This window comes from Sciurus vulgaris (assembly GCF_902686455.1).
Source record: "Sciurus vulgaris genome assembly, chromosome: 13".
NCBI classification, from domain to species: domain Eukaryota; kingdom Metazoa; phylum Chordata; class Mammalia; order Rodentia; family Sciuridae; genus Sciurus; species Sciurus vulgaris.
The window spans coordinates 59,038,065-59,057,073 of NC_136474.1; the positions used below are offsets into that span (position 1 = coordinate 59,038,065).

At 35.7% G+C, this 19,009-nt stretch overlaps 1 pseudogene across 1 annotated transcript in view; it reads left to right on the plus strand.

Moving 5' to 3' along the window:
* Positions 1-18,800, plus strand: part of LOC306643122 (lamin-B1-like) — a 146,638-nt pseudogene extending 127,838 nt beyond the window's left edge. The window contains exons 2-3 of the transcript in view: positions 12,970-13,112; positions 17,476-18,800. The product of the transcript in view is annotated as a lamin-B1-like (transcript). The remainder of the gene's footprint in view (positions 1-12,969; positions 13,113-17,475) is intronic.
* The last annotated feature ends 209 nt before the right edge of the window (positions 18,801-19,009 follow it).

A 19,009-nucleotide genomic window follows, 5' to 3' on the forward strand; every position in this document is an offset into this window, starting at 1 on the left:
ACAATTAGGTTGTATATCCTTCAAGTAGGTAGTAAATGACAACCAGAATTCAAGATCAGTCTCTCTTTCTCTGCTTAACTCAGCAGTGGTGTGCTGAGTACTCGGCTTTCTGTCTTCACCATGGCTATTTACAGAATTTGGAAACAGGACTCCTTGCTCACATTTAGTACATAAGAGCTTCTTTTACATGGAATAAAGTTCTCTTTCATCTGCCTTCCTTTTTTTCTTCCATTTCTTCATTCATATCAACAACACCCCAAATTCCTAAGGGATGACTTATTTACGTATCCAATAATATTGACATTGTGTAGCACAGGGAACAAAATAAATTCGTACTGGAAGAAGCAATATGACCTGAAACATAAAACGTTCCCAGATGCCCCTGACAAACACTGCTCTATCTTGACATGCACTTTGTTCTTTACGCTAAGTTTTTAGAGATTGGATTGTATTCAATAGAGTATTACATTAATTATATGACACATTATATGTGTATGTGTGTATACATTTATCTACATAAATCATGTTTCTCATAATAATAAAAATAGAAAATTCTGGTCTTATGGGTCTAGTTTTGATCTTTCTACTTCCTGGCTATGAAGCAATTATAAAAACCAAATGAGAACCAAGGATAGCTTTGTTTATTATGGTTAACATTCCATTTTATTTGTCTTACATATACAAGATTTGTCTCTAATAAGCTCTCTTGCCACTTGAAGGTACACTTTTCATTTGCCATTTCTTTGTTGGGGCCCATGACTAGGCCTAATATGCATTCTCAATAAACAATTAATAATTTGATAAGGTCACCTATTGAAAATACCAGGAGACTACTCCTAACACAGCCTGTCTGCAGTCAACTTTCTTGGCAATCCCAGTTTAGAACGCTGGTATGCACAGTTGAGAAAGGCACATAGGTTGGAACAGAATGAAGCGAAACTGGAGCTGGTCCTACCACTAATTGGCTGTGTGATTGTAAGACAGTCATTTAAATTTCCTAAGTCTTTGTTTTCTTAACATTTATTAGGAAATAATGTATAATTTAAGAATTTGCTGTGAGAATTAGATGAAATGAGGGAGAGATTGCCCAACAAGTGCCTGGCCCTTTGTCAACATAGCTTTAAATATTACTGTATGTTATCCATCATGGACATTAATCTTTAACTCTGTTGTTTTCAGAGCGATACCCCAATATTGGCTTAATCTTTTTTCTCCTTTGCCTGTGGGAAGGCAGAATCTTGTCAAAACTAGAGAGGGAATTGATTCACTGGGACCTGACTACCACTCTTATCTGAAAAGCACTATAATGTAGCCATAGTATAGAAGAATAGTTTATGACTAAAATAGTAATAATCCTGAAGAAAATCTTCATCAGCTCCTTATTTAGGTCTTTATAAGTTTAGTATAAATTACATAATTTTAAGTTTACACTTTCGAATCCCATTATATTGTTATGAGTGTTTAAAAAATGCAGAGAAATGACTTTCAAAGTAAAATTTATGTTTCCTTACTTTTTTTAGAAGACACATCAAATATAATTTAGCTTTTTTTTTTTTTCAGATAAAGACTGTATAAGCATATGAAAAAAGGTTTTTTAACCTGATGATTATTGCCACACAAATCCTTGTTTGTGCATTGATTTGACTCCACTAAAGTACATAGTATCAGGCTATGCATTCTTTTTTTTTTTTTTTTAAAGAGTATTTATCCCTCGAGTAATATGATTGTGTAATGTTTATAATAACCTTCTATATTTAAATCAAACTATCATTCCTAAATGTGACCAGTACATATTCCTCCAATAGGTCTTGAAGCCAAGTTCTTAATGTTTTCTAAAAATAGGAAATAAGAACCAAAAGAATGGAAGAGGACATGAGTTCCAGGTGAGGGTCCATGGACACCCTGTGAAGTGCAGAGTGTGGTCCTTCTCCAAATCAGCCATACTACCTGGCCAGGTTTAGCCCCAACTGATGAGGTAACTGAATAACAAGATTTTGAGAACTGTGTGATTGAATTGTGAGACTTTACAGAATATCTATTCCTAAATTTTTACCTCAGAACTTTAAAAAAATGGTTAGGTAAAAAAAAAAAAACCCAAAATTATTAAAAATGGCACATAAATACTGAGAAATAAAAGAATATTTTAATATCATAAAGAAAAAAGTTCATATACTTGAGAAAGGAGACACATCTCCATTTATTAATAAAATAATAAATCTAAGGGAGCCATGAAGAATGAAAGCAACTTATAATTAAGCTTGTATAAACTGAAATGATTAAATATCATATATGTATTCAGCATAAAATTATGATGGAAAATGTAGATCATTTTAAGAATAAAATTTAAATATGAGTTTTATTTCTTCTATCCATAATATGCATACAGTTAATATTTGGATCAACTTTACTTACTTTAACTGTTCAATTTTCTTTTCAAAAGCTACATTTTCATCTTCCTGTTCTTTTAATTCTATTTTCAATTCACTTATTTTTACATTAAAAGCATACGTTTTGCCTTTAGTCGACTCTAACTCTTGAAAAACTGCTGAACGTTTTTCCTGAAAAAAATTCAGGGATGTTTTATTTAAATATTTAAATTCTCAAATCTTTGCAATTTAGGAGGAGACACAATTACATTGACTGTGTGAAAAATTAGAAACAAATAGTAACTTTTTATCAGTTTAGGTAACAACTCTCACGATTCCTTGTTTTACTAATATAAAGTCTATTTAATAAAACTTACTTTTAAAAATTAAGTTTAAAATGATGATGATGATGATGATGATGAAGAAGAAAATCATTCTAAGACTTCCAATGCTGATTAATCTTTTAGGTATTTCATTGTATTAATATCTCTGTTCTCCACTACATTGTGGCAAGACAAGATTTTAACCTCCATTTATTCATTAGCAATTCTCACTATTCTAAGACTGCACCTCCTCTGCAAAACTTCCCAATTCCCTCATCAGCCCCTGCCCCACCCCATCCTCTCACACAGTACTGCACTACTTTCATGGCTGTGCTCACAATATGTTGAGGTGTCTCTTTTCTGGTCTATTCCCTCCCTTGGCTAAAAACAATACTGATTCTGCCAGTTAAGCTTGGGGTCAAACTTCATCTCCGATTGAGATGGAAGTTTGCTTTTATCTAACTAATATTTTAAAGTATTCTTGATGCTCAGTTTGGGAAAACACAAAAAGAAAGAAACACATAGATGGACATGAACCAAATATGAATGGTAACTTCAAGAAACTCAGGAGAACCATTTCATTCTTACAGGGCCCTTGAGGCATGGAAGAGAAATGCTGCTTGGGGGTTATGCAGATACTACTATAATGCAGGTCACAATGTCCTTTATGAAATGAAAATAAAAATACAAATCTTGAAAAAGTAATTTTGGGCCTTGAACTGTACTTCTGATCCATGTATCTCTTATGTGAACAGTCGCTCCAATATGGTGTCACCTGACTTAGAAACCGTAAGCTCCAGGTTATCTTCACCAATGAAAACACAATGGATTGATTTTCTCTGGGAAAATAGAGCATCATTTTTCCATGTACAATGAATTATTTTATTTAAACCAACAAACTAAATAGAGTCCTTGCATACAGGCCAGCACTAGGATGAATTTTTAAAAAGTGACTTCATTTGGCTAAGTGAAGATATTTCTGGAGGACAAGATCATACTGGAAGTTGGTTTAGAATTTAAAGAACTGTATTTATTTTTATTTTTTTAATATCAACCTACATAACCAAATTATATTATAAATTAATATTAAAATAACTATGCTACATCAATGATTCAAAGTACTACATCTGAAAAGAAACTATTTACTTGTTCATAAGCATATTTATGTTAAATGTGAAATTTTGTAGTTTCAAACTGTCCCATTGGTGGATTTGGAACTAAAACAATAGATCTATGGCAATAGAAGTTTCCATTCATTAAATAAAACTACAATAATGTTATCTTTTACTAAGTTCAATTTCAACTCCTTTTTCTCCATTTCTTCTTTTCTTTTTCCCTCCCTCCCTCCCTCCCTCCCTCCCTCCCTCCCTCCCTCCCTCCCTTCCTTCCTTCCTTCCTTCCTTCCTTCCTTCCTTCCTTTCTTCCTTCCTTCCTGTTTTAGATCATTCAGGCTGCCAAAACAATATACCTCAGAACAGGTAATACATAAACAACATAAATTTATTTCTTACAGTCCTAGAGACTGGAAAGTCCAAGAAAAAGGCACCAACAGATTTGGTGTCTGGTGAGGACCACTCTGTTTCAAAGATGGCACTTTCTTGCTGCGTCTTCATATGGTAGAGGGGTGGGCAAGCTCACTTGGGCCTATTTTATAAAGGCATTAATACCAATCACAAAAGTGGAGTGAGCCCTCATGAATTAATCACTTCCCAAAGGCCTCACCTCCTAATATTTATTATTGCATCAGGAATCGTTTCAATATATGGATTTTGGAGGGACACAGACATCCTTTTTTCCTTTCCTTCCTCCACCCTCCCTTTGCTCTTTCCTCTTTCTTTCCATTTCCTCTTTTTCATTTCTTCCTTAAAGCTCCAGGCAATAGAAGCCTGCATGGCAGTTACAGAAAACAGTAGACTTCTGCGTTAGACCAATATGAATTTTGCTTTGAATTTTATCCTGAATAGGGGCTATGGCACTGAAAAACTAGACCAGTGGAAAAGATCAAAAGAATGCATGTGTGTGTGTGCTTATGTGCACAGAGGGTCCACTTAGTGCAAAAAATGATCGACTAGTTTTCATTGACACAGAGAAACTGCAAATTCAAACTTTTTGAAATTTAATTTCTCACCCCAGTTTCTATTAGTGCCTCACGGGTTTTCTTCCCCTTTCTTCGCAATTTTTTCTTTGTTTTTTCCACCTTCTTTCTAACAAATTCTCTTCTTTCAATTATGTCGTTCAGTAACTAGAAGACATTCCAATATTAAGTTGTACAACATTTACAACTCAATTTTAATAGTTTAGACCAAATAGTACCTAAATGACTGTTTTAATAATGACAATATTTGTTTCAGTAGAGGGAAAGAATCACTACATGGATTACGAAAACATAGTACAATGTCCCAAATCTTAATATTCTATTTGTATTACCTGAGAGAACCAAAATCTAATCCACTTTAGTTATGTAACAAAAACAAATAAAATTTCATAGAAAATACTAGATCTCATTATGATATTTAAGATTCTTTAACCAAAATTACAGGTCTAAAGCACAAATTTCCAACAATCATGACTAAAAAGTGTATAAGAACATACTTTTCTGGAGTTTGTGCCAAATGACTTGTTCTTAAAATTTATTGCCTATTAAAATACAATAAAATTTAAAATGATCACTGAAGTACAAGAAGATGTAAAAACCTTGGCTATTACAAACTAAGGGGAAACAAATTCATTAATCTTTTCTGGAATTCATTATCATACTCAGACAATTACACTGATGCTTTTGATGTAATTAATAAATTTGTATCATTAATGTTTAAGGGGAGCCATTACTGAAGCAATGTATCTCACTAGGTGTTACTACTGGTTACATAATCGTTACATGATCACTAGGATGGCATTGACAAGCCCTGAACAGTACTCAGAACTTGTTACTTCTGTGTATTGTGACCTTGTACAAGTGAGCCAACTTGGTTAGTACCAAGTTTTCTCAAGTTTATGATACAAGCAGACTCCCTCTTGTCTGTTTCATGGGTGGGGACTTTGAAAATCAAAATAAACATCCATAATACCAATGCTTTGTAAATCACAATTTTTAAAAATAAAATCAATTTGAAAATTATTTATGACTGGGAATATAAAGTTACATTATCATTTGCAAAGAAAATAGATCTTGCACCAAAATGGCCCGAATAAATAAATGAATATCCTCCTGCAGGGAAGGACAAGAATGTATAACTCTTACCACACCCTCAACATCTCCATAAGACTAATGATACAATGTATACATATTTTTCTAGTAAATTTTCCTTTGGGAAGGGCTAATAATATTAGTTATTGCCATGAACTTATAATTTTGACAATATTTTATCAATGTTTGCTTTATTTTTCATCCTAGCTAGCTTCACTTGTACATGCATCAAAAATTTACCTCGAGAATGCCAAGATATCTTATATTAATATTCAAGTAAATATAACTTCAGCATTTCATCAGGAAGCTGTGAAGACTCTGAATTATGTTTTCTACAGTGGGCAATCACACCAAATAAGTCACTGCTCACCCATCTGAAAACTGCTCTTCCTACATACACACTAAGATAGAGTGTGGGGTTCTAAGAAATAGGTCTTGCTAGATAGTTCCAGTGTACATCTGTGGAGCAGTCCTGAAAGGGTTACTTAGTGTGTTCAAGATGTTCCTAGGTGAAGCCATAATTTCCCAAATAATAAAGTGAACTCACATGTCTAATTTAGGGACTTAAATAGTCCTACAAATTAGTTTCTGGATTAATGATAAATCCTTACATTATACTGTTCTTGATGGACAGTGTCAAGGTGTATAGCATCACTTTCTAGTCGGAGCAGAGGTTCTTGTATTTCTTGCAGAGCTAGAGCATATACTGCTTTCTGTTTCAAAAGCTCTTTCTTCTCATTCATCTGATCATCTTGAACAGAATACATTTTTTTCTGCCAGCAAAGATTTTAAGTAATTCATTATTATTAATTTTCCATTTATGCCCAGTAATTAATAAATTACTCATTTATTAGGCCCTGTTCTATAGCCAGGTAGTCATCTTTTGGTCATCTGAAAATCAAATGATAGACTACACCATAAAAAGCAATAGGCATAAATATACTATATTTAAGGAGGGCATAGCTATGGAGGGCACAGCTATTGTTAGAAGAAATGAGAGAAAATTTTAACAGACAATAAAATTAAACACTTAAATGAGGGTTAGGGGACAATAAGTTAGAGAATCCACTGATAACTCATATCAGAACTCAGGTCATTACTGCCTTCTAAGACCACATAAGCTCAATCAATAAGTAGAAAGTTAATAAGAAATATTGGGCAAAAATGTCTGAAAACACTAAAAAAGATTATTGAACAATATGTATAAAATCACAGAAAAAAATCACAAAATGTGTCTTTGCTGCAAAAAGTACCAAAGGCAAAAATAATTCACATAACACTATTTTAAACTGCTTTGTCTCTTGGTTTTATTTTTCTTATAATGATAATAATGACTTCACATATATATGTATTTCTAATGCGGAAGCATTCTAGCCCCATGACATGGGTCAAAAAAACCTGACCTGAGTTCCAAAGGATATTCAGGTGGTAGATAAAAATTTAAAAATTAAAGTTAGTTTTGCTAGTTATCATGCTTTTCTTTCAAAAACTTTACATATAAATATTATAGTGTACTTTTACTTTCGGGGTTAAATAAAGAAATTCCAGTGAGAGACATTAAAGTAAAGAAAACATCATCATAAAGCAAACTAAAGAGTTAGACACTTAGGAATAAGATCCCACTGCCCTTTTACTAGACTGGCAGAAATTCCCATTAAGCCACAAAATGAGATATGTGTATGGGAGGTCAGTTTCTTTATGCATGATCAGACACTGCTAGTTGTACACAGAGGGCAGCTGTCATCAGCTAAGAAGAGAAAACTGCTGGCTTGCAAACCAAGCAGTGACAAGATGCCTCATTACAGGCAAATTTAAAATGCTAAGTAAAATGCAAATTAAAGGAAGAATGAAATATCAAAACCAAATGAGTATTACCTGAATCATCATCCCAGCAGCCACTTCACTTCGCATACGTCTTTTCAAGAAATCTTCTCTATTCTATGTCATGAAATTTTTAAAAATGGTGGTATTACTCACAGACAATTAAAACACATTTTGAAGGATAATTGCGAATACATGACACATTTTACTTGTGTTGTAATAGCGAATAAAATGTTCACTATAATTTGTGTATTATAAAAAATTTAAAAACCTTGATGTTATTTGAGGTAAAGTAATTAAGTGATATAACACCAGGAAAGAAACATACTACAGAATTTCAGTTTCATTCAGTTTATACCTGAAGAGTCCTGAAGATTAAAAAAAAGAAAAAAAAGCCCAGGATAATCAGAGTAAAATCTAGACAGTCATAGATTCCCCGAAAGAAAAAGAAAAAAAAAAAAAAAAAAAAAACCTATCCGATTACTTTTTTTTTTATTTATTTATTTTTTGGTTGTAAACAAATGGGATACATGTTGTTTCTCTGTACATGGAGTCAAGGCATAGCATTTGTGTAATCATAAATTTACATAGGGTAATGTTGTTTGATTCATTCTGTTATTTTTTTTCCTTCCCCCCCCATTACTTTTAAATATTAATTTTCAGAATGATCACAACTTTGAAAACATGAATAAAATTCAAATGTGAAGGTTGCAAAATGTAATGGGATTCATCAAATTGTCTTTAATTATTAGAGTTTTGCTTTAAATTATCACAGAAACCCAAAATGGGAATAGTTCAAGTTATCACACAAACCCAAAATGGGAAGTAGTTCATAAAGTTCCTTCTACTATAGGATTACATCTTAGAACCCCTTATTTTAGAGAGGAAATGGCCTGAATTTAGGCTATCATCCAGATTCAAAAGAGATATGTTTTGGAAAGCGGAAAAGAGAAGTTCAGCTATGTGTTTAATTTCACTGCTTCATTACTAAGTTAATCTTCACATCCTACAGAAAATATAAAGAAACAAGCATGTAGGGTTTTCTTCCAACTATTCCCCCACTTGGTACATCCACCAATTAAGATTATGCTTTCCTAAATAAAAGAATAATTCCAAAGAAGAAATATCAAGGTGATAAGTAAATCAATAACTTTAATATAATATTGTACCTGAGTATATCCACATCTAAAACAAAAGCAATAATATATGTATGTTGATAATTTAAAAGAAATTAGAAGTCCCTTCTAACATGATAACAGATATAGTTTATCAATTTATTAAATAATGCAAAGGGAATGAAATTTTAAAATGTTTCAATATCCTGGAGAAAAATATATTACATTCAACAATACAGTTTCACATTTGACCTTTGTCAGAAACTAACTGAAAAGTGGGACTGGACATAGAGGCACCTGCCTGTAAACCCAGAGGCTTGGGAGGCTGAGGCAGGAGAATTGCAGGTTCAACTCCAGCCTCAGCAACTTAGCAAGGCCCTAAGCAATTCAGTGAGACCCTATCTCTAAATAAAAAATAACCAAAAAAAAAAAAAAAAAAAAAAATTGGCTGGGGATGTGGCTCAATGGTTAAGTGCCCCTGAGTTCAATCCCTGATACCAAAAGAAAAGAAAAATGTGGGGCCTTGGGGGCATGGAGTTTTCTGTTGGAATGATGAGTTGGTGAATAGGAAGGCATGAAGTTGAAGCTAGAAACAACTATCAGATTTTTCAAGATCCTTTTTTCATTAAGAAAATGATTGAAGGGTGTGAAGCAGTGTGTTCTAGAAAGATTGCTCTGGCTGCAACATGAGGAATTGGTGATGTGTTACCTTAAAATTCATTTATTCTTTACAGTCATTAAAATTGTCAACTCATGAGAGAGTAACCTACTGTTTAAATGAATCTAAGTCTCTTAACTTGGAGAAATAGTGTATAGAAAGAACGTGTGGAAATACGGTTAAAATAAACTGTAGTCAGCAAACAAGAAATTATAATAACATGGACAAGCAATCTGAAGCTATAAGAGGAAAACAATTGTACCTTTTTGAAAAGAAGGAAAAGAGTACGTTTGAAATCTGTGTATCTATTTAAAAAATCAACTCTGCTTGTTACCAATAGACAAACTGCACTCTCCCTAAAGAAACCATGTAGCGTTTCTGTCCAGAACTTCCAAAAGCTTCCCCAAGCTCTCTGCTGAGCACTGAAGCCCTGTGATTCAAAGGCAATGTCACATGACTGATCACCAGGAGAGAAAACATCTACCACTGGCTGAGCTGCCAATTTCACTCTTGCATCAGTCCCAAGGCCACAGGAGTGTTTCCAGATGCTCAAGACCTTCCTAGGATATTGTCTTCCTTACCAAAATCACAACTGGTCCATCAAGGCTCTGGAAAAGTACTTGGAAGCTGCACAGTTCCTAGGAGCACTACAGAGCTAGTAATACCTTCACAATACCTGGTAGTGCACCAATGTCTGATGTAAGGAAACATCTGAGCATCAAAGGTCTGAGGCCACAGAGTGCAACGTCTGAGTGAGGTGACTTTGCTTCCCATCCTGTTGTCTCAGGCAGTGCTCCTGCAAAGCTGACTCTGGATTGTGAGTGCACAGGTGATTGATTATTAGCTCCCGTGTTTGGGTGAGGAATAAAATGGGACTGGGCAGAGAGATAGGCTGAGCTGCGAAATAGTCCCTATGACAGCATCAGTCAACCCCACAGGTAGCAAGAATGGGCTTTCAGATTTGTTCTAAGAAGAAGCAACGTGGCAAGACTACGTACGCTCTTGTATGTAGCCATCAGATGCAGGCTGCTAGGAAGGGGAGAGACCTCAAACAAAGTGATCTAACAGACTCCTGATGGGGAATCTGGGAAGTCATGTCCACCAAGCAATACAAACACACAGTGCCTTAAATCCAGTCTTGAAGACTGGATTCAAGAATTCAGGTGAAAAAAAGTGACAATCTTCTAGTGGTGCCATAGTTGGTTCTGAAATAAAATCTGCTGGGAAAGTTATGAGCTCTAGGGAAATTCTGACTTAATTAAGCAACATGAATTATGTACCTGCTGAGAACAGAACCAGGATTAAATGAGCATAAATTACCAGGAGGTTGAATTAACATTAGAGCTAGAATACGATCTGCTTAGTAAAGTACTGACAGTACCATCATTGGAAAGGTTTGAAGAGGAAGAGCTGGAGAACGACAGAGCTATAGCAGCTATAAAAAAGGGTTTCTAATTTAATATTATGGGTGCCACTTTTGAGAAGTTGCTGTATCCCAGGTCCTTTACCCAGTGTTTTGTACATAAAGGCAGCTCTTGTTTCATAGGGCTCTGTATTAATGGCAACCTATGCACATTGGGTTTATACAAATGAGGACCGGCTCAGGTGGGCACACATTGCAGTTAACATGGTGCTGTGCAAAAGTAGGGCTACTTGTATGTGTGCATGAGTGGGTGTTTGCGCCTCTGTAAGTTATTCATCATATCTATTTAGTGACATAGCTACAGTGTTATCTTTCGCATCACTGTAACAAATACCTGTATATCTGAGACAATCAACTTACAAAGAGAAAAGGGTTCATTTTGGCTTATGTTTGAAGAGGTTCAAGTCTACCATCGTTGACCTCTTGATTTTAGACCTATGGTGAGGAAGTACATCACGGTGACAGCATGTGGTGAAACAAAGTACTCATCTCAGGGCTGGGAAGAAAAAGAAAAAGAGGAAGATACTGGAGTCCCATAATCCCCTTTAAGGGCATACCAACAATGACCCAAAGAGCTCCTACTAGACCCCACCTATTAAAGCTTCCACCATCTCCAAATAGCACCACACTAGTGACCAAACCTTCAACACTTGGGCCTTTTGGAGACATTCCAGATTCTATAGTATCAACTACTATAATTTGATTTCAAAGATGACAAATTTGAGGTCATTGAGGTCATGGAGTTTGTCACCAAGGACCTCCATGTTATAGCTTGTACATATTCTATAGCACTTCACAATACGTTCCCTCCTCTCTTTCCTCAGCATCCAGTGCTGTGTCACGTATTTGTTGAAAGGATAATTTATTGAAAAAATGGGTTCATGATGATTAACAAACAAACTGCAGTTGGTCTCCAGGTTAAGAAATTAAAAATTTCAGGTTCTTTTAAACTCAACAGTATGTTGCTGTTGTTTGGGGTTTTGTTTTGTGTTTTGGTTTTGTTTGTGTCTTGTCTTATATCATGAGAAATTCAGGGCCCACTCATCATGATCAGACACATTTTTATTTGTAAGTGGCACCTCGAGAATAAGTGACATAATGACGTCTATGAGATGTTTTTTCCTGAAATGTGGGGAAGTGGGAGAGACTGTGAGAAGGTCAAGGAGGCTGACCCTGACTTAGGATTCATGGAGTAGGAACCTGAATTGGATCTGAAGAAAGGCTGCCTTCTCCAGCAATGTGGCCTGTGGCCAGGCCTCTGAGTTCTTCAAACTGCCAGTTCATTGTAAAGGGAATGAAAGCTCAGAAAAGTTGCCAAGTCACCACTGTTTCAATAACTGGTTCACCTATGCATCATTAATAGATGCCCGGTCCACTGGGAGAATATTTGTTGGAGAAAAAAGTTTCAGATTCTTAAAATATCAATTTATTGGTTACTATTTCCAACTTGGATAACCAAAGTGCTTAACCTGAATCAGATCATTAGCAAACTAAAAGATCAATCTATACTGAGAGAAATTCTGCCAAGTAACTGGCCCTGACTCCTACGAAATGAAAGATATGATTTTTTAAAATGTAAGAAACTACTATTTAAGAAGACAAAAATGTTGTAACAGATAAATGCCAGGCATGGTGCTCAAGTATGTAATAACAATCCATCGAACTAGAGAAATTTGCACATGGCCCACATATTTGTGCGTGTTAACAAGGTTTTGTCCGTTGGATCTAAATCCACTCTGAATGGTGTTTTGTCTGTTTGTTTGTTTGTTCAGTATTGGGGGTTGAACTCAGGGGTGCCCTACCACTGAGCTATACCCTCAGACCTTTCCATTTTATTTTTTGAGACAGGGTCTCACTAAGTTGTTGCAGTTGGCCTTGAACTTGTTACAGGTGTGTCTTACAACTCTTAGCAAATCTACTTTGTGATTTGCAATATGGAGCTGGGTGGTCCTGTGAACCCTTTCTTTTCCAGATGGAGTGAAGTTAGGGTTTTTCAGTGGAAGGACATACAAGGCAAGGCAAGGAACTTCACCTCCTTGTTCCAGTGGGCTGTTGTTATTCTCTTTCCTCCTGCAGAACTGCTGTCAGCAGGCGCATGGGGAGATGATGGCCCTGACCCTCTGATAAGGTTCTCTGCTCAGACATTTCACTCAAATCCCACCAAGTTTGTCCAGCACTGGCAGGTGGCTGTGGATGGAGACATGGCCATGCCTTCTGCAGTAAGACTCACTCTGCTTGTGGAGAGGGCAGCTCCTTCCACTCTCCTCCCTTCTTCCTTCTTCCACCTCTCTCCCCCACAGCCTTTGAGACAGTGACTGCTGCCCACATTTGCTGTTACTCAATTCTTTAGAGCAGAGGGTTCAACAACATTTTCGTAAAGGGTGAGAGAGTAAATATTTTAAGCTTCTCAGACCATAGGTCTCTACACAACTATTCAATTGTGGTTCTGAAGAAAAGGAATAAAAGAGATCCAAAGATCATGTTGAAGAGCTTGAAAGAAGCCTGCAGAATCACAACAGTTCTGCAGGAAATCTCAAGCTAAACATCACCTTTGACCTGGTTGCTGCTTGGTTTTAGCAGACAGAAACCAGAAGGTGGCAGCAGAGAGCTATTCTACCGGGAGGGACTCCTGTACTAGGGAAAGACCACTGAAGAATAGATGGGACAGGCGCGCTGTTTTTCTGGAAACACACTGGAAAAGAAAAAAGGGAGTAAACACCAACCATAAACAGAGCTCAGCTAGGAATCAAGGAGATAGCATCAGTTTATTTCCAGGGCAGAGAAAAAGCCAGAAAAATGTTGGAAGACTCATGGAAGGTTGAAATCAAGAATGAAAGACTAAAATCTTAAAGTTCTGGGATTTTTACAAACAACAGTGGATTGCAATGAATTCCTGGGACACAGCTCTGGCTTCAACTGTGTGTTGTTGGTACACATTATGGTGGCCAAGATTCTCTCAGGTCTAAAAATATTTTTTTTCTTTTTTCTTTATACTTGGTGCTTTTGTAAAAATGTTTTCTTTGGTGGGGGGACAGGGATTGTGACAGGGATTGAACTCAAACACTGAGGCACTCAAACACTGAGCCACATCCCCAACCTTATTTTGTATTTTATTTAGAAACAGGGTCTCAATGAATTGCTTAGTGCATCCCAGTTGCTGAGGCTGGCTTTGAACTCACAATCTCCTGCCTCAGCCTCCCCAGTCACTGAAATTACAGGTGTGCATCACCATCACCGGCTTGTAGAAATGTTTTTAAATTATAAAAAGTTACATCAATTAAAGTAGTGTGAATCCCCAAATCCATATATATTCATTGTGACCTTTTCATTTCTCTTTAGGTTCTGAGTTTGAAGTTGTTATATTTGGGAGACAAGCTAAGATCTCTCTCAGCCACTAAAATAGAGTAGAAGTCCCACTAATTTTTAGAAATCCCACATGGAATTCATCTACAATTTATTCTGATACTCATATATTTAACCACTCTTCTATTTTCTTATTTAAATTTTCCTAGCACATTTTTCAACAACATATTCATAATTTCCATAAAACTCTATTATCTGTTTTCTAAGCCCTGGGAATGCAGCAGTGTGCACAAGATAGATAATATTGTTGCCCTCATGGACTTCATTTTCTGTTATTATATTATTATGTAACCTGCATTATTATTATAGGCTGCTATTATGTAACCAGTTATAAACATCTTTAAGCATGTATCTTTGTTGGCTTATTTATCTTTGCTATCTGGATATTTTCTTAAAATTGTTAATTTTGAATAATGTTAAAATTACAAATTATGTATCTATTCAAAGTTTCTTATATATATTAATGAATTACTTCCCAGAAAAGCTTGGCTTACATTTAGCTGGACACTCTGACACATACAAATGAGTATATCAATATATCTTTATCATTATCAAATATTAGTTTTCACATATGTGAAACTGGGATAACAACATGTTCTCTTCCATGAAATGACTGTGGGTGGTCGGAAAAAGATAATGTATAGAAAGTAATTTACCCAAGGCATTACTCTTACTAGGTACTCAACAAATAGCTACTATTAGTTTCAATGTGCTTTTTAGAATCTACACATTTATCACCTTTGTCAGGAGACCAACTCAAAAATAAATTGTGTGAATTGTTAAAGATATATATATATTTTAAATCCTGAACAGTGAAGATAGTCCCATACTATGGAGTACTTTTTATTTTATTTTTTTCCTAGTATTTTGGGGAATACATCATCTGTCAGGCTCCAAGTTAAATGTTTTATATATAATGCTATTTATTAATCCCACAGAGGTACAAGACAGACATTGCTATATTCATTTAAGACATGAGAAACTTGAACTAATAAAAGTGACATATATTCTCAATAGCTTCAGAGCAAACAATTAGCAGAACCAGGATTTGAAATAAGAAGCATCTCACTCTAATGTCCAAGCTTTTTCAATTCAACTACATTGGCCTTGGCAAAGGAAGGAGAAAAATAGGAAAAAAGTTCAGAGATTTAAATGGAAATAGTAAAGTGTCCTCTTTTTAAGTTGATTCACTCACACGTTTTGTTATAATAATGGTAGACTGACCAGTGCAGCAGGTACAGTGGAATTATACCAAACTGGTACTTAATCCATCAACACTATTTTCTGACATCAGGAAAGTTTTGAAAAATAAATAATGCAGTGTAACAACCCTCTCAGTAAGTGAGTATCTCACATAAATGAAGCAATTTATCTAAAGAATTAAGTGCATTTTGTGACAGCTTTAGGTAAAATGTGTGAATGATTCCAGGGTTTATAGGCAATTGAAAAAATAAAAAATACATTGTTTAGGGGATAATGAGGTCTTTGATGATATTCTCAGTGGAAAAAAATCATTCATAGCCATAGAAAAATGAACATTAATGAACAATTAAATTATAAACATCTATGGATTTATTATAGACACCAAACCATACAATTACATGCCTTATATTTTAAAATATAATTGTCTTAAGTCTAATGTTTGCTCTTCATAATATTCACCTTACTAACATTGGAACATGAAAAATACGGCACATCCATTGAACACCCATTGGGGAGACATAAGTACAGTGCAGTTGGATTCAAGGTGGGAACAACCTGGTCTCAGCAGAGAAACATCTGCTGGCAGAGGATTTACTTGTCCTAAATATAGATATTCTAAGAGACCATCTTTACTAAGATAATGTCAGCAACAGATCTATGACACGGAATACAGATTACATGTTTACTAGATAATTTTATGTTCAAACGACTTTAATAAGAAAATGTCAAAGATGGCAGAAGTGTGGCTATGTTGTGTGATGGAAGGAAGCAGCTTGTTGAAGTGGTCCCCCGGTTGTAAAAAGTGAGGCTGACTTTGCAACAGATGGCAGGGGGTGACTACTCATTCTGTTCAGTGACGAGTGGATTTGAGGCATGTGGGCAGTTCTTTTTGCAGCACTGTGATCTACAAATTGCCTGGTGCTCTGGAATCAGTAACTCAGAAGCCTGATGTAGGCATTCCCTATCCGTATGTTACACAAGGTGCAAGGGCACATCTCAGAATCTCCTGTTCATACCAGAGACGGAATTATTATGTGTTAGATGTACAGAAGGAAGTTGAACCAAGCACCACAAGTAGTTTATAATTAATAGCAAAAGATAGACACAAATATTGACTGGCTACATTGAAACTCTCATGCTCTTTATGTCAGCTGCATTTCTGCCAAGATGTGATTTTCTTCTATTTATCAGAAATGATTTTTTTAAAACCTACTAACCTATAAGCTAAAATATATTTCTCAAGATTTAAAATCTAATCCTCAAGATTAACTCCGTAAATTTCAGGTTAATGACTTTTTTCTCATAATTAAAAAAAATATATAAAAATACACAACCTTGTATTTTCTTTTCACTTCTGCTATTTTATCTTCCAATTCTTCTATTTTATATTTGGCCAAATGAAAATGAGCACCAACATGATATGCATCCTTGTAGAGATATTTGATAAACTCTTCATTCTTTGCCTTCGTTTTCAGCAAAGATTGAATCTCAGACTCATAATCCTTTTTTCTCTTTATACTGTAAAAATAAAACCAAAAGATTAACATAATTATCATAAGATGACATATATGTATATTGGGGCAAATTAATGTGGTTATTTTAAGAAAATAGGTACTAGGCAAATATATTTAATTAATAATACAAAAGGGAAAACATTATATTTTATGTTTCCAAAAATATGAAATAACCAGTTAACTAAAATTAGAACACAGAAAATGTGTCCTAAGATTCTGTTTCTTTTTCTGTATCTCCTATTGGTTAGCCCTAATTGTCAGGCTGTGTCCCATCTCAAAACTTCAACACCAAAGAATTGAGGATAACTTTCCTTCGCCACGCTCTTCTGCCATGATGCTCTGCCTCATCTCTGATCCCAGGAGATGGAGTTGGTGAACTATGGATTGAACCTCTGTTTTCGTGAGCCCCAAATAAATTTTTCCACCTGTAAGTTGTTCTTGTCTGATAAGCTGCTCATAACTAGGAAAAGATTACTAAAACAATGGTATAATTTATACTAAGAAAGAATCTGATCTTAATGGAGCCCAGATCAAGCTTGGAGAATATGAAGTAGCACTGAACTCTAAAGATGCAGCTCTGGCCACTGCATTTTGTGATGCAAAAAGTTTGGAGGGAGATTTAGAGGATTTGAAGGATCAGATTTCCTGGTGGAAGCCTCTTTAGCTGCTACCAAAAAGCAGTTAGCAGATGAAACTTCACTTAAAGTGGAGTTGGAGAAGCATTGTCAGAGACTTACTGAGGACTTGGAGTTTCATAAAAACATGAACAAAGAGGAAAGCATGAAACGCACTCGATTGAGGTGGTTCTGGGTGTTAGGTGGAGTACAAGCTGGCTGAAGTACTTCAAGAGACAAAAAAAGCAGTATGTACAAGTGAGGTTGTACAAGGAAGAGCTTGAACAGACTTACCATGTCAAACCTGAGAACACCAGACTGTCCTCAGAGATGAAGACTTCTACTGTCAACAGTGCCAGGGAAGAACTGATGGAAAGTCATCTGAGAATTGAAAAACTTTCATCTCAACTTCCTAATCTACAAGAGAGAGTCTAAAACATGTTTGGAAATGATTTAAGAGTTGGAGTACTGTCTTGCTAAAGAGAGACACAACTCCTGTCACAAGCTATCTGACACAGAGAGAAAGAGAGAGATGATGGAAATAAGGGATCAGATGTAGGAAGAGCTGAATGATTATGAACAACTTCTTGCTAAGCTAGCCCTGGACATGAAAATCAGTACTTACAGGAAACTCTTAGAAGGCAAGGAAGGGTGGTTGAAATTCTCTGTAAGCCTTTCTTCCCATGTGACAGTGTCCCCAGCATCCTCAAGTCGCAGTGTGGGCACAGCTAGGGGAAAGCAGGAGAGAGTCCATGGGGAAGAATCAGTGGTCTGCAGAGGTGTTAGGAACTCTCATTCCACTTCAGCCACTGAGGATGTGTGCATCAAAGAGGTAGATGTTGATGGGAAATATAATCAGTTGAGGAATACTTCTGAACAGGATCAACCAAGGGGAGGTTGGGAGATGATCAAGAAAATCAGAGACACATCAATTACAAATATGCCTCAAGATATGTGCTGAAGGCAGGCCAGATTGTTACAATTTGGGCCACAAATGCTGGTGTCACAACCAGTCCTCCCACTGACCTCAGCTGGAAGAACCAGAATTCTTAGAGCACTGGTGAAGACGTGAAGGTCATGTTGAAAAATTCTCAGGGAAAAGAGGTTGAGCAAAGTAGTTTTTAAAACAATCAAACCTGAAGAGAAGAGGGAGGAGGAGGAAGAGGAGGAAGAACCAACCAGAGTGGTTGTTGAGGAAGAACTTTTCCACTAGCCCAAGTTCTAAGAGCATTCAATAGAAGCTGGGCAATTATATAAACTTCTCCAGTTGACTGTCTCCCTCCAGATAAGCATATATGGTAATTCTCACCTATATACCATGCTTTCTTAGAAGCACAGAATAGTTTTACATTTCCTTTCCATGAATTTTTAAGCTGTAGATCCTATGGACTTAATTTCCTTTTGGACTCTGAAAGTTTTGTA